Raw genomic sequence first — 17,675 nt, forward strand, 5'->3', positions numbered from 1 at the left:
CTCAATACTAGGAGAGAACGTCTGACTCCCAGAAGGTATTTTTCAAACTTCCACTGGCAGAAGACTGCTTAGTACAAGATTCTTATGTAAGGTTTAATGTTTCTTAGCACTGCCACCGGCTGGACTGGAGGGGAAGTGCAGTTTTCTTCACAACTTCCTAATACATCATTAGGCCTATTTAAATCAACTGTCCACCTTTCAGAGCAGTGGAAACAGTTACCAAATAAATTGCCCAGGATTTCTTTAACCCAGGTTATCAAAAATCTCACATTCTTAAATCCTTGGATTTTTAATGGAAAAGGGGCTTTTGAGCTTTACTCAGTTAAATTATCATCTAAAAACAAGATCCTATACCCAAAGCATGATCCTTGACACATAACTAAGTCAATTTAAAAAGACACCTAATGCTATAACAACAAAGTTTAGCAACCGTGTTCCAACCAGTGTCCATGTCCTTATATTTTTGCCCGATATGTGTTTCTGTTTTAGTTATTGTAAGTTACATAAAAGCTACACACTGTTATATTTCGGATGCATCTATATTTATTACAGCAAAGAATATGCAGTTACAAACAGCTTAAGCAATTTTCTGTTAGCTGATAAATATTCATAATGATTTTATGGGTATTTGGAGCAAATAATCTAACAGTAAGATGCATTCATGTTCCTACATGGCACTGACTTGTGATCGTTCCCCTTATCCTCATCCTTCAAAGTAACTTTGCCTCACTAGGCACGCCTTTGTCTTCATTTCATTCACCATATTAAATCTATTGAACAGATAATGCCCTTGCTGTTGTCAATTTGATTAATGCAGCTCAAAGAAAATCAATTTTCCACCATCTTTCTCCTCTGTTTCATTCCCTCCTCCAGTCTTCCATCCAATATCAGTCTATCTGTCAGGTTGTCATGGTAGTGGCTTCAGTAAAATGATTTCAGACTGATTTAAAGTTGCACTGCCTGAGTGATGGCATGGATTACTGCATCTATCATTAAGCTTGAGTAAAAACTATATTTTCATGGGAAGCTCTAACTAACATCTTGCTTGTTATTATGGACCAAGTTGGAGAAGTAGGCACAGTAATTAATCAAATGGTACGTTTCAGCCGCAAAATAATTTGGAAAAACAATAAAGCAAAACTGGACTCAGGTCAAAAGGCTGTATGTATGGCTGATCAAGCAATTTCAGTGCAAATAAAGGAACTAAACATAATGACTAACTACAAAAAAGGAATAGAAACAGTCAAGTTAGTTTGTGAATGAAATTAACACAATAGTGAGAAAATGAAAATACTGAAGTGTTTACCAATATATAAGAATTGACATAAACAAAAAGTCAATTCATCCTTGTTCTGAAATCAAAAACGCTGAGTATGACAGCGGGAGGTAGAACTACTCAGAGTAGACCTGGTGATATCACTCAGGTAACTAAACACAGCGTCCAATCAACCCTGAGTTGAGCACAAGCATGAAATAAGCCCTAATCAATGGAACGCAGATAACGGGATTCACCGTGGCAATGTCAGGAAATAAGAAGCCTTGAAGTGTGCATTTCCCGCGAGTGCAATTTTAACAAAGGTATGGAGAATATTAAACTATAACTAACAAAAAGAAACAATGCTGTAGCTGGTGGACAAAAAAAAAAAAAAACATGTTTGCAGAAGAGAACTGCTGAAAAAGTCAATGCATGAGTGATATGACAGTAATTTGATGTAGAATCAAAGTTGTATTCTCAGAATACAATACACATATTAAACACCCTAAATCCCCTGAAAAAAATTCCCTTGATCACATGTCTAGGTGCTACCCAACAGGCATAAAAAGGAAGGTGGCAGCAAATCAAGATGAAGTATGAAAATGCAGTTATTCTTGTGTTTAACCTTAATCAACTAAAGCGTTAATTGGCTATAATCAAGATCTGCAATTGTGTGAGTAATTGAAATAACTGATATCTTCATTCATCTTATGTTCAGAATTTGGGTTCACCCTTCCTTCTAAAAAATGAGCTGACGCTGATTTTCTTGTACGTGTATATTTTGTGCCAACCTCACATTATATTAACTATATCATATAGGATATTGGCTATATTTATATTTTAAGTCAAAGTAAAGTTGCCGTTATTTAAGTAAAGAAATGTGCTGTGGCCATAACGGTGTTGGTGGGTAAAAATCCTCTACAACATGTAAATGAAGGAACGTGAGTGCCATGCATCTAATTAAGCCTAAAATATATGAATGGAAAATTTGAGCTGAAAGTCTCAAAATTTGATGCAGAATAAAGAATTGCTTTCATTCTGTGTAGTTCTTTTATTAATCTTGTGGGTCTCTGACTATGTAACAACATTAAACTCGACTATAACTGAGTGCAACAGTAACATCCCTGACAATGTGACCTACTGTTTCCTCTGAAAGATTTGCTGTGTCACCTACTTATTAAAAAGCTGCCATTGGCATTAAAACGAAGTTGTTCAGAACTGAGAGTGTCCACTTGTGTCCACTTGTGTTAGAAGAGCGATGTACAGGCTAACATTTTCATTCACTTCCTTATGCAGATCTCAGCCAAAGAACTTAGAATAACTCAAGAGTTAGCCCTAACAACCATGCCGCCGAGCAGGGTTGTTTCACGGAGCAATTTGTTGTCATAATTTGACTTATAGGCTTCTGAAATTTCTGAAAATTGGAAAAGCCAGGGTATGCAGGAATTTACACCAGAAATTACTCTGGATATCTACTTAGCCAGCTTTCTGAAATAGGGCCCTGGTGGTATGGGGATAAAAAAATACTTGATTAGGAAATAACTACATTTATGAAGGACAGGCAATTTCCAAAACAAGTACTGTAAATGATCCCATAACAAGTAGGCTTTTTTAAGATAAAACTTGGAAATAAAGTAATTTATCATTGTGCTAAGGGTCGTAGCAGCTCTCTCCTCCAGTTGTTTGTATGTGGCAACAGATGTTTCAAATAAAACTCAGTGAACATTTAATGACATCCAGAAGCCACAAGGTTAAAACTGCCACATAAATCACTTAACTCTAGGAAATGCCAGGAAGTGGGATAGAGTATAACAGACAACAGATGATCAGTCTGCTCTTAAAGATGAAGCTCTGTGACACTTAGGTTTGCGTACTTATAAAACAGTGCGTCATGGTAAATGTTCGTGTGTCCGTTGTTCTGAACTCTCCAAGCAGAGAGCCAAGGATTTGCAAAAGTTCAACTGTGATCTGAGGGGGGTGGGGGAGGGGGGGGGGCAGCTGTTTGGTCCCACCTTATGCAATAAAGATGTTAGACCACACAGGCTGCAGAGCCACAGAGCAGTCAAAATGATTGCTCGGACCTTTTTCCCTTTGCGAAGAGAGGAGATAGATGGTCATAAATGCTTGTAGCAACAAAATAAAGTTACTTGATCATATAAGCAGGTTTTCTTTTACAGAATGTGGGCCGTGTGTGACCATCAGTTAGCCAGATAGCAGTAATAGGTATTAAGTGAAATCAGGGACTGAAATGGTCTGGACAATGTTCTGCTGATGAATAATTGGTCTTGTCAAATAAAAAAATAAAACAAATCGTTACTTTGAACTTAGGGACGTTTGTTACTTTGGCTTTTGTTTTTACTTCAAAGTGAGGACACTCATTTCAAAAATGGTTCTAATATGGCCTGATAAACGCCAGTCCATAAACAGAGCTGCTTTTATTGCCTCGGCGCTTATGCCTTGTAGAATCCATACTAGCCGCGCTAGTAAAATGGAAACTCTTTATTTTTTTCTCCCGTATGAATTTCTTTGGGACAAGCTCTGGGTTTGCGTCATCATGTCAAGCAGTTTTCATAATCACACGTACTTGACAAAGTCTGGTATGACACTGTTTGCCTGAGCTGTTCAGCCTATCCTAAAATATGGATTTATCTTCCTTACGCAACCAGAGAAAAAAATTAAGACTTTTAAAGTTCAAATTAAATTGCAAAACACATTAAACTCTCTGCTCCCTGAGGCGTGAAAGACAATTGTTTTATGCCCTGGGTCAGTCAGTGGTGTATGAGAGCCAGCTGGTCCATATTACCTTTGGGTTTAACCCCTTTCCAATGCATCATTAAGATTGACATCGTGTCCTGGCCTCCAAATTGAGGTTATTGGTGTTAATCCACTGCTCCAATAAACTTCTAATAGCCTACACTGTGCGAACTTGATGCATGCTTCACCCTATGCCTGTAAAGAACTCATTTATATTTATGACAACCTCGCCTCTCAATTCCTGATTAATCCACTTAATATTACAGCGCAGATCCTTAAATCTCCTTCTCCCTCTGTGGGGAGCAGTAAGGGAGCCAGGGATGTGACAAGAATGTCAACTCTGAGATTTGCAAATACTTACACAAAAAAATGCATCCCTTCTCCATATCTCTGCTTTTGTCTCCAAAGTAGAAATTGACAATGCAGATGGCAGCCAGACATCAACATTTGCACATCCCCGCATCCATGCAAAACAACCTAAGAAGATTGGTTTAAGTCATCAGCATGCTATTGAAGTGCTGATGACTCTGATCCTCTGTTTTTGTTGGAAGGACTAAGAATGAAAGCCTGAGAGACAAACACAGGCTGAGTCACAGATTAGCTAGTCAGCAGAGAATAGGCGATGCTTTATCCCTCTGCAGAGTGTGCTTTGGTCTATATGTTATTTAGCAGTACTGTACATACAGGGTGGCTGACTGTTTTTTTCTAATGGAAGAAAAGGTGCTGGGGTTAAATAAACAGATGTTTCAGGAAGTTTCACCGTCCCTCCTTGTTTTTCAAACATTTTGTTTGAAGAAATAGCATTGCATCCTTCCTTTGGGTGTTTGTGGCGTATCCACTTCTAATGATGACCTGCAAGACCGTGTCCTTGAATACCCCCGTGAATCCCTCCTCACACCTACACTTATTCCTTTCTTCCCTCAAATCGGCTTAAGCAGATGGCCGCAAAATGGAAATAGGGCCTCAATGAACCTGGTTGCATCTGTTCTGGGTCACTCTGCCGACGCAGCAACGCTCACACTCTCATTTAGCATATAGACACCACTGACACTCACACAGGGCTTCCTTCTTCGTTATAGATAGAATGTCACGATACACAAAAATGCAACAGTTGTGAAGCTCTTGTTACAAACAGTACATAGTGAGAAACGCCAATTTCTTTACAAACAGTTAAGTATTCATTTTAGTTGAAAAAAGACCCTACATGGGCACAATAAACAATCACCCAACATTATGTTCTTTGTGTTACTTATTTCAGTTTAAATATTTAACCCACTTTGTTGCATTCTGCAAAAAAATATTTCAAAGACTCATCTCTTAAGACTTACTTAAGAGATACAGAAACACTTAAAGCTATATATTTGGTTATCCAGTTCAGAAACAATTTTTGTTATACTGGGTGAAATGGCCCTTACATCCTGAGAGTAGAGAATTCATTATGTATTCAGAAAAGGGAACAACGAAATTAAACCTCTTTGACAGCTGCAGGCCTGTAAAAACTCTGACCATTGGGACCAAATGGCATGGATTGGTCAGAGAAATGGTACTGTCCATGCCCCCTCTGTCCCTCGAGTTTGGGGGTATCGCCTTATCTATTGGTTGTTCCTTATGCCAATGTGCATGCATGTCCTTGCTAGTTTCCACATGCTGACTGTGCATGCGCACTTCTACTGTTTATGTATCCAGCTTTGGTGTTAGCCGTCCGTTGTAGCTCTGCTGCTGTCGCCGTATACTTTGAAAATGGCTGAGAATCGCAAAAAGCAAAGAAGCAAACTGTCTTACTAGTTTTTGAGAAGAGTAAGTAAGTAAGCAAATAGTATTTATTGAGCGTCCTTCACAGACAAAGTAATCACAAAGAAGGCAGGAACAGGAGAGCAACATAACATTCTCTGAGTCTGTTTCTTCAACTGCAAAGAGAGAACAGCAAAACAAACTGATTAGGTATTACAGGTACAACGCTTAGATATGAAATGTATAAAGTGTCAGCTGAAGATAATAACAGGGATTTTCTGTATAGAAGTGAATCTGTAAGTACCTAAATCCAATAACCTGTAGGTGTTTGAGAGAGTGCGCTTGTTTATGTAAGGTTTATCCATGAGAAAAATGCTCATTAGTGGTTGTGAGGAGCCAAAGACCAGACCCCCAGAGTACCGAGGCAGACACCAGGGGAACCAAAACCCCAGATGCCCGAAGGGACCCCCAGAGAAAAGGTGTCCAAGAGGGTCCAACACAGGGAAAGCTGCCCCCCTCACCCTCAACACCTGAGGGAAGAGGAGAGACAGGGCCCAGGAGAGATGGGCAATCAGAGAACAGAGGTGTGAAAAAGACCACAAGCCTGCCTCCGCCTGCTCAAATGTCATGCTTTTTGGGAGATTATTTTACACGATCCCCTTGAGAAGCGGAAGAGCAGTTTATTCAAAAAGGGACTTGGATATTTCTTACCGATGCTTACATTTCTAGAAAAAAGTTGCTGCCTTTAGTTCTTTTCAGATTTTTGTTTGTAAAACATAGTGTAGATATAGAGGTAGCCAACAACTACAATTACTCAGTTACATTTACTTGAACAGCTTGTACTTTAAAGCGTAGTTTTACCACATTTTACTTTTACTTGAGTAATATGATTTTGAAGTAACACAACTTTTACTCTCAGATAAAGTTTCTGGCCACTCTACCCTTCTTCAGCTACTTGGCTAAATCAAGAACAAGGATGTTTTAACTAAAAAAGCACCAGACATGTACTTATCTATGCCATGTCATGCTTTGTTTTGTTTGTGACTCTTTGACATAAATACCAATTTCTACCGTTTATCGCTTTCCTTGTTTTCTCTCCTGCAGTGTAGTGATGTTTGATTGTAAGAGAGCATGGTAGTAGTATAAGGTTTCCTCCCCATCAGGAGTTCTGTAGGGCTTAATCCATTGGCAAGTGGTGTGGTGCAATATGCAAAGACAGCAAGATTTGGATCTCCTTTTTGTAGAAGGCTGTTTACTGTCCTACTTGCTCTCTCAGCCTCACCATTGCTCTGTCAAGGTTTCATGCTGGAGGGGATGTAGAGAAAGCACCACTCTGATGCAAACCTTGAGAAGTGTATAATGGAGAACTGATGGCCACTGTACGATCTCAGGTCCGCTGGTATGCCATAGCTTGTGAACTTGGACTTAAAGTGTTCAGTCACTACCGCTGCTGAAGCTATTTATGTGTATCCTGAAAAATAGTTCACAGCAACCAAATCCTTGCTGTTACTCTAGTTGAAAAGATCTGCACTAGTTAACTCCCATGGCCGTGTAGCAAACTAGGTTGCCATGAGTGTAATTTTAGCAGAAGTCCATTTCCAGCTACCAGGTCCCCTGCATGTAGATGGTATTGGAAATATGGACCTGGTATTTTGTGTTTGTCTGACCAGTCAAATTTTAGGTAATATTTGACTTGTTTTAGCATTTCATTTTTGTTTTGCCACTCTCTCTTGAAATCTCTTCTCTGTTGCTGGAAGACATGAGACCTAATGTGCATGCAAGTCAGTTTAATCTCACAATGTTCTACCAAAAAACAGTCCTCCCTGATGCTCAAGACAGCACATCTTAAGTTGTAATGTGTTTTCCTGGGACATATAATGGTGAAGGAGTACCCCATTAATCTCATTCAGTCTCTGTACTCGTGGCAGCAGTTCATCCAACGTTATTTTAGCATAAAAGTGGAACCAAAGGCTTGTGATCTTTCTCAACATGAAACTTATTGCCGAAAAATCTGAAAATCACTCGCATGCCCAGGTTTTGACTACTGCCTCTTTCTGTATTTGAGCAAGCCTTTGTTCTGTGGGGGTTAGCACTCTTGAAACAAATGTCCCAGTCTTGGTTGAGCCAACTCCTGTTTCTGAGATAGCACTACTCCCAAACAATGGGAAGATGCATCCATCAGCTGACACTGTTTGTGCTTTAGGGTGTAGGGCTCTGTTTTCACTGCTAGGTGGGGAAGATATTTTTTCCAAACCATTCTCAAAAATTGCCTCTTTCCACTCACATCAGTAGGAGATTACATGTTGCTGACAGTTTTTTTTGTTTTTTTTTTACTTTTTCTGAGTCTGACTTGACACTTGTACTGCCAATGATTTGTCCAAGAAACTTGATTGAGTATTTTGCAAATTTGCATTTGTCACTTTTTAATGCCACCTCTGCTTTTGTACGCTGAAAATTGCTTGTCATGCTGGCCCTGCCTGTCACTGTCTCAGCAAAAACAGTCTATTGAAACAATACTTTTTGAATGGCGTGATGACGGTTGTGAGAAGGCAAGGCAAATTTATTTTTAAAGCTCTTTTCAGTAACAATACGATTCAAAGCCCTGTACATAAACAAATGAAAAAACAGGGGAAAAGCATTGCAGAGAAAGAGGGAAAACATTACACTGTTATGGTAGCAGCAGGTCAGATACAGTATAAGATAAGTTGAACAACAAACTTAAACATTAATATTTAAATTTAACTCTAAACAAATAGATTTTTAACCTTGATTTAATGGAACTCGGGATTTCAGCACTTTTACAGTTCTCTAGAAGTTTGTTCCGGATAAGTGGAGCATAAAAACTAAATGCTGCTTGTCTGTGTTTGGTTCTGGTTCTAGGTATGCAGAGTAGGCTGGGTTGATACACTGATAACAAGTCTGTGATGTATTTTGGTGCTAAGCCATTCAGAGATTTATAGACTAACACAAGTATTTTAAAGTATATTCTCTGAGATACAGGGAGCCAGTGTAGGGACTTTAGAACTGGGGTGACGTGCTCTACTTTCTTGGTCTTAGTGAGGATGTGGGCAGCAGCGTTCTGGATCAACTGCTGGTGTCTGATTGACTTTTTTGGCAGACCTGTGAAAACACCGTTGCGGGTGATTTGTGTAAAAATAAATACATCGATGAGTTTTTCCAGATCCTGCAGAGACATTAGTCCTTTAATCCTGGAAATATTCTTCAGGTGATTGAAGGCCAACTTTGTTATTGTGTTTAGATGCTTTTGGAAGTTCAGGACATCACTACACCCAGATTTCGGGCCTGATCAGTGGTTACTAACCAAAGCAGCTGAAGCTGTACTCTAACTTTTTAGCCCTCGTCTATTGGTACAAAAATTATTACTTCAGTTTTGTTTTTATTTAATTGAAGAAATTCTTACCACATACATACATTGATTTCTTCTAAGCATTTACTCAGTGCTTGATGTACTTATGTTTTATCTAAAGAGTCCTTACTCTATAAGGATATTTAGATTGAGCCCAAGACTGGTCTTCTTCTTCTTGAGTTTTAATGGTGGTTGGCAAACAATAATTTAGTGCATTATCGTGTGTGGGCAAAGACTGGTCATCCTACAGCACCCAATATTCCTAGCAGTCTAATGAGGAGATTGAAGGACAGATGTGTATTCCACTGCAGGTTTGCCATGCCCTCCAGCGAAGATCCTCTATTCTGGGGAAGGTCTCACACAAACACAACCTCACATACACATAAACACACTAGGATCATGACAATGTTGTCACTGGAAGTATTTTGCCCTTGGCATATATGTATATAGATTATCCTCTATAAAGCTGTATGTAGAAAAAATGCATTTGGAAAGTTGGTTCTTCTACCTGATTTTTTATTGTGAGTTGTTTTTTGTATCTTTTTAAAATACCAACATTTTCTCATATCTTTAGAATTTTGTCAGTCAAAGTACATAATTTTGTAAATGTTAAATCATGTCACTCAGTACTTTTTTTTACTCTAGTAATTTTTGAATGGCTATTTACTTTAATTTGAATTGAAATATGTTGCAGTAATGCTACTCTTTCTTGAGTAACATTTTTGACAACTCTACCCACCACTGGGTTGACAGTGCCTTGCAGAGGTATTCACCTGGTGGTTTTTCAAATGATGCAAACTCTCACAGTCCATTTTCATTTCAGGTTGTGATGCAACAAAACGTGAAAATTGCCGAGAGGGGTGAATACTTCTGCATACACTGTATACACTCACACACTCAAGGGAAAGAATCAGCTTCGTGTCAACTTTCTCTGCTCATTCCTGTGCTCGTGTGTGACAACCAGCAGCAATGAGGAATAGCCACGCTGCTCAGGGCAGGGCCCATTCACAGCACAGCGAGCACCATCCATTTCCAGCCGACAGACCGTTCCAACTCTGATGGCCGACAGATGGTGATGAATTGGCACTGATAAAAGTGCTAGAGATTTTCAGAGGCGGCGGGCTGCACAAACCGCTTTATCCCATTTTCCCTATGATGTAGTCTTCCTGACAGTGCCAAAAAAAAAAAAATTCCCAAGCTCTGCTGCACCTCACTTTACTCCTCCTATTCATCAGGGATTAGTAATACTGCAGGGATCTTCCTTGAGCCTGTGGCCCCATGCTCAAACAGATGTTTGTTCTGATGGAAACAATTCCAATATGCTAACGACACTGACTAATATACAGCATATGGCCACCTAATAATGCTTAACAAACAGCGTGCCAAACTTAGAAGCGCAAATAAGAAAAAACTGCGGCTCTAAATGTTTCATAGAGTGTTGCAGAGAGACAGAAGGTTCAGGAAGATTTATTTTTTTCTGCAATAGCTAATGACAGGGAAGTTAAGCTAGACATACATTTTCTCACTAACCAATGCTGTCATCTAGTGGTGTAAATCTGTAAAGGGCCTAATTTTCAATCACTACTCTGGGAAACAAACTACAGGCTGCCTCACAGTAGGGCCTGATGAAGAAGAACTGAACTGATAACTACTCTTAGATTGAACACTGCTTTGTGTTTAGGAAACCAGCCTTCACTACGTTTGAATCAACTGTTGGAGATGAAAAGTTCAATATTTAAACCAAAATTCGATTCATTTTGTAAGGTTATAGTTGTGCAATTAGTGGAAGCAAGAAAATCCAACATCAATAAAATGAATTGTGTTTGCTTTTTATTTTTTTTTAAACTACATGCTGTGTATAAAATACAGCATAAACGTTTACCATCTGTTTCTGACAAATACGTGGTTGCAATCTGAACAACAAATGTGAACTGTACTTGTTATGCTATTACTAGACAGAGCAGCTTATAATTTTTTTGTTTGACAATACCTGACTCGGCACTTTATTGCTGTGATGCAACTAACCACACCATGGTTACGCTGTAATACAACACAAGCCTTAACCTTACAGTAGTCATTTTTTAGCCGGCAATCTAGGTTTGCATCATCAACCACAAAATCAGAATCAGCCAGTACTGCTGATATGACATAAAACAAGCATTTTTGTTCCCCTCTATGTGGAATAATTTTTATTTTTTACTTTTCCCTGAATGTGTTGGTGTGTGGTCCAAGATGCTCTGATGATTATTTCAGACCAGAAATATCAAAAGTATTCACATCTATTACTCAAGTAGAAGTATAGATACTAGGGTTTAAAAATACTTCTCTAGAAGTATCAACTGAAACCTTTCACTCAAGTAAAAGTATAAAAGTACCGGATATAAAACTACTGTCATGACTTGGGTTTTTGTTTCTGGACTGTTTGTGGCTGGTCATTATACGTGAGAAGTAAATGGAGCACTCCATCCTCCATTTACTCAGCTCACCTATCACTCCATCTACATATACCCACCTCATTCCACTACTCCCTGCCAGAACTTCTTGTCTTATCTTATCAGTGTATTCTCATCACTCTGCCTGTTGGTCCTTTAGACCTGTTCTCGCCCTGCCCTCACTAGTTTGTTTAACTAGTGCTTGTGTGCACCGGCTAGTGAAGGTTTCTTCTGGGATTTCTGTCTAGCTCTGACCATGCTGGGAAGACTTCGGCGGCTTCTAAAGCCTTTTTCCGCCTGCAACACCTGGTCAAGTCAGCTGCTGCCTGCATCTTCTGGTCAAGTCTGGTTGTGTCTGCAACACCTGGTCAAGTTAGATGCATCTTGCATCTTCTGGTCAAGTCAGTCTGTACCTACATCGCCTTGTCAGTCCCATTCCTGCGTGCATCGTATGGTCAAGTTTGCTTCTGCAATCATCACTTGTTCAGGTGTCACATCCATCTTCAATCATCATTACCATCTGGTCATTCACCTGTTCCTACCAATAGTCACCTGCAAACTTTTGAACGCTTTTCTGTGTTTCGGTTTGAATTTTGGGTTCCTCTCGTACTTGAGGAACCCAATATTAACATGATGTTAATATTGAAAAAATTGGGATTGGCTGTTTCACCCACATAAATGTCCATTGAAAACAAACCATTTAGTACAATGCAAATATATTAAAGGTTCATATCAGTGCAAAACTGAGCATAAACATGTGTTTAATGCAGTAGAAAATCTGATGTCTGGTTGCCTATAAGTATTGGTATAAAAAGTCAAACTTCAGAGACTTATTATCAATAATCTTTTACTTGTCACTTTTGGAATGTAAATGAACATACAAGCATAGCTACAGGAATTTTGATTAGCGCAACAGATGTAAGATATCAAAACTGGACATGAAAATGAGTACAAAGGAGTACACAATGAGTACATTACACAATGAATGTCAAAATGAATGATTAATCCTAGCAGTTAATCAAAAAATGAAAAAAGGAAAATAAAAAACAATCCTAAAAATGCAATTTTCTTCTTCTACATTTTGTTCTTAAAAATTTTTTAGGCCATTTGGAACCAACTTGGTGCAATACTTTGTCTGTTTCAGACATATTCAGTCAACTGCTATGTAATACGTATCACAAAAAAAATTGTTTTCCCGTTTCTTGGTAACAGCTCTTAGTAGTACTGACTTTATGGGATTCTTCATAAATGGAATTAATTCTATTGAAAATAAAATAATTGGCATCCTCCCAGACATCATAACCCCGTCCTCAGTAAGTGAGGCAGTATTGGAGGAATCTTTAAAACCTGATCAGTGTTTGGACAGTCTAGACGCAGTAGAGTTTTCTGAGTTATCTAAAATTATAGCTTCATCTAAACCTTCAACTTGTATGTTAGAACCAAATCCCAACCAAGTTATTTAAGGAAGTATCCCCTTTGACTAATGCCCCCATTTTCTAAGTTATTAATCTATCATTACTAAATGGATATGTACCACAGGCTTTTAAAATAGCTGTTATTAAACCTTTACTTAAGAAACCCTCTCTTGATCAGATGACTTGCAGACCTATATCGAATCTTCTTTTCATATCTAAAGTTCTTGGGAAAGTAGTTACTAATAATCTATGTGAACACTTACAAAGTAATGACCTATTTAAAGTGTTTCAGTCTGGCTTCAGAGCTTATCATAGCACTGAAAAACAGATCTGTTGGAGGTCATTAACGATATTCTCATGGCCTCAGATAATGGACTTGTGTCAGTACTTGTCCTGTTAGATCTCAGTGCTGCATTTGATACAGTTGATCACAATATTCTCCTAGACAGACTTAAACATACTGTAGGGATTAAAGGAAAAGCATTAGGCTGGTTTAAATCTTATCTGTCTGACAGATTCCTGTTTGTTCATGTTAATAATAAATCTTCTTGAAACTTTAGGGTCACTTGTGGAGTAGCACCTGTGCTAGTTCAGTCCTTGGGCCAATTTTATTTTATATATATATATATATATATATATATATATATATATATATATATATATATATATATATATATAACTCTCAGTTTTGGTCTGTGTGGCAGACACCCTGTCTACTTTTAAGACTAGGCTTAAAGCTTTCCTTTTTGACAAAGCTTATAGTTTGAGTGTCTTAGGTTACCCTGAGCTATTTCTGTATCTCTGCTATAGGCTTAGGCTGCTGGAGGACATCAGGGTCTATTGTTCTTACTCTGCTGAGTTCTCCTACTGTTTTCCAATTTGCATTTCTTGTTGTTATATTAGCTGTTATATATCTGTCTTTTTCCTCTTCATAGTAGCTACACCTGGTCTGGGGTTCCGTTAGCTGTGACACAATCCAGGGAAGGCGGATCATCTTCCATTACCATATAAAAGGATTCTCGGATCAATGTGTGCTTCTGTGCTTTTTGTGTCTCCGCTCTGTCTTCTCTAACCCCCAGTCGGTCGAGACAGATGACTGTTCACACTGAGCCTGGTTTTGCTGGAGATTTTCCTCCCTGTGAAAGGGGAGTTTTCCTCTCCACTGTCGCTTCATGCGTGCTCAGTATGATGGATTGCTGCAAAGCATTCGACAATGCGACGACTGTCCACTGTGGCTCTACATTTTTTTTCATAAGGAGTGAATGATGCTTGTCAAAACTTGATGCAATCTGCTGGGTTTACTTAGATAGGAAACTTTTTGATCAATCTGTATGATTTGATTGAATTTTACTTTATAAAGTGCCTTAAGATGACATGTTGTGAATTGACCCTATATGCTTAAATGAAAAAGAAGGTTTGGGACTAATCTAAACAATTCATTTGGATTTAAATCCATTTGAGATGTTGTGGCATGTGACCTTAAACAGTCTGTTCATGCTTGAAATACTTCCAACACAGCAATTCTGAAAACGGGGCCCAAGTTCCTCTACAGCAATGCAAAACTAATTGCCAGTTATCACAAATGCTTATTTGCAGCCGTTGCCATCAAGGGTAGCACAACCAATTACGAGGTTTAGGGGGTAATTACTTTTTCACATTTGCCAAAGTTATTTTGGATAACTTCTTACTCTAACAGATGAAACCACAATTTGAAAACTGTATATTTTATTTACTTAGGTTCTCTTTTTCTGATAATAATATTCGTTTGAAGATCTGAAATACAGTACTTAACTGTGACACAAGCAAAACCTGCCATGGGGTAAAGGAGAAAGAAATATGTGTTTTAGGTTGTTACATCACATAAACATGTGATGTTAATGCTCAGCCAAGGACAAACAATAAAGAAAATGAAATATACTCAGTTGGTTTTAAAAAATCTCAAAAGTGGTATTGTTCTGGGCTCTGACATGCGGAGCTTTGTCTGCAACTGGGTAAAGGAAGGAAACAAGCATATTTGGTTTTAACTAAACCACTATCTTTAATAACATTGATTCATGCTACTATAATGAAACAATCTGTTGATTTTTACATTGGCAGTCAAATTTCTGAGACTTTTTTTATTTGGTTACTTAGGCTATGTTCACACTGCAGGGGAATGCGACCCAAATCCAATCTTTTTGCCGACATGCGACCCATATACGCCTTTTTCATGGCAATGTGAATGGCCCGATTCCGATCTTTTACCCCCCTTAAGAATCGGATTTGTGCCACTTCCATATGTGGTACTAATTTGGATATGTATCAGATTTTTTTTTTCAAAGCATCCAGAGTCTGAACGGTCTTGTCGCATGTTATCCATCTTTCAAGTCACTCTCCTGGCTCCAACTACACATCCACACACGATAGCAGCAGTCCGCTCTCCACAAAAGACCATTGTTAATAGCCATGCTGCTTTCTTCTTACCTTACTTCAGCTTGACATGATATGGTCTTAATACTGTCGGCTCCCATTGCTCAACAGCTTTTTAGTAATGAAAATAAAACTTTATTGAACACTTCACTTCTATTACTTCTAATTCACCAATACTTCCATCAACAGTGCGTTGCTGCATTAGTTCTCCTTCTGAGGTCTTGAACCATTCAGACAGAAGTATGATGGTGGTCGCATTTAACAGTAGTGTGAACGGCCATCTAAAAGAAAAAATAGAGGAAAACGATTTCAACAAAAAATATCGGAATTGAGCGTAGACCTGCAATGTGAACGAGCCTTAAATTTCCATGTCAGTTATGTTCTGTTATCATGAAGCCAAGATTTTTGAGTCATTTATATTCGTTTATATGTAAATGAACAACTTACATACATCCAGTGGGTGCATTTTCACCATTTTGTTTATTTAAGATTTTGCTTACCTTCTTCTTCTTCTTCTTGAGTTAATTAGCAGTTGGCAAACAGCTTTCCGGTGTGCATTACCTCCACCAACTGGTGAGGAGTGTGGGTCAAAATAGCCATTTTCCCAAAGATTCTTATAGACCAGTTCATTGTTATCGTTTTGATGCGGGTTTTTTGCGCATGCGCGCCGGACTGGTAGGCAAAAGGCGAACACAATGGCGAACGCAAACAGAGAAACCGACGAGTTCTCCACGTATTTTTCTTCTTTAGATAACGTATCACAAGATCGTTTCAAGAGTAAGTTGATGGTTGATGGTATCAGATTGCCAGATCCATACAGCAAAAGCCTGAAGGGATGGAGTGAGTCTGTGAAATGCTGGCCAAGTGTTCCGTACGGCGACGTATACAGCTGCCTTATAAACACGCAGGCCAGTACAGACGAGAGAGCATGAAAGCCCTGAAACCACTGGACGGCTGCAATTATTTTATATCAGGAAAAAGGCTCCAGCAACGCCCGCGACGCCATGAGGGATTAAGCGGGTCAGAAAATGGATGGATGGATGTTCAGACATGTTTGTGTAACAGCAGAAAACGGAGTCGGACACAGACGGCGCCTCAGCAGAGAGGAAGACCCGCCCGGTAGGTTAAAAAAAAAAAAACATTGTTCACTACGGATTATTTTGGTGTTTTTGTCTTGTTAAAATGGGTGGAGGTGTTGGCGACATTGCAGCGTAAACACAGACGTACTAGCGTGCGTGAACAGGGGCGTAATGCAGCCGCTGTCTGGTGAACATTATTGCACACTGATTGCACGAAGAAAACTAAAATGATGCGGCGTGCTGCTGCTGCTGCATCGACACCGCTTCTCCCGGCCCCGTGTAGCGATCGCCACCTCCCCTCCGCCACTATTTAAGTAGAACAATGACTAGTGCAGAATTAAGTTGTATTTACCGGAGATGAAGTGTAGATTGCAAATTCTGTCGTGGTATGATGGCTCCCCCAGTCCATTGCGGGGTTGCCTGCCTGCGCTCTTTTCATTTCTTCTTTCTTCGTCCTTCAGTAAACGACAGAAACGTGCATCCGACGATTTGGAATGCCTCTGTGTGCAACCAGGAGCACAACAAGTCGTAGGCATTGTTTAGATTCCAAAAATAAACAAACTAAAAGTACGCTCTAAATCACTCGTTTTGTCATGTAGTAGACGAGAACAGTACTGTTCTCCCCCGCGGGACCCAGATGTAGCGCTGACGTCGTGCGTGACGTCACGCGTGAACTGGTCTATATTTATGTATCTCCGTCCATCCGTCCGTCTTCTTCCGCTTATCCGGGGTTGGGTATGTATCTATATATCTATATCTACAATATCAATTTACAAATACTAAATCCTCCTAATTATTCCTGTTATTATTAAATATTTAAATATTGATAACATTTATTTTTGACTTTTTCTGCAGAATATCTAATATATCAAATTTAACTTTCTCCTTATTAAGATCTCTAATCAAATTTCTTCTTTCTTCTTCATATTTCATACATCACTACATGTTCTACTGTTTCATCTTGTCCACAATATTCACATTTTCCCGACATATGTTTCCCTATTTTGAATAGTGTTTTATTTAATCCTGTGTGTCCAAATCTAAGTCGTGAAATAACCGTTTTCTCTCTTCTGTTTTCTTTCTGCTATCCTCATTTATCCGACTTTCCGTTGAATCCTATACAGCCATCTTCCTCTCCTTTCTTCTTCCCATTGTTTTTGCCACCTTTCCTTCATTCCTTGTTTAATGATACTTGTAATTTCTGTCTTACTTAAGTTAATCATCATATCAATA

This window comes from Fundulus heteroclitus, unplaced genomic scaffold (assembly GCF_011125445.2).
Source record: "Fundulus heteroclitus isolate FHET01 unplaced genomic scaffold, MU-UCD_Fhet_4.1 scaffold_239, whole genome shotgun sequence".
NCBI classification, from domain to species: Eukaryota; Metazoa; Chordata; class Actinopteri; order Cyprinodontiformes; family Fundulidae; genus Fundulus; species Fundulus heteroclitus.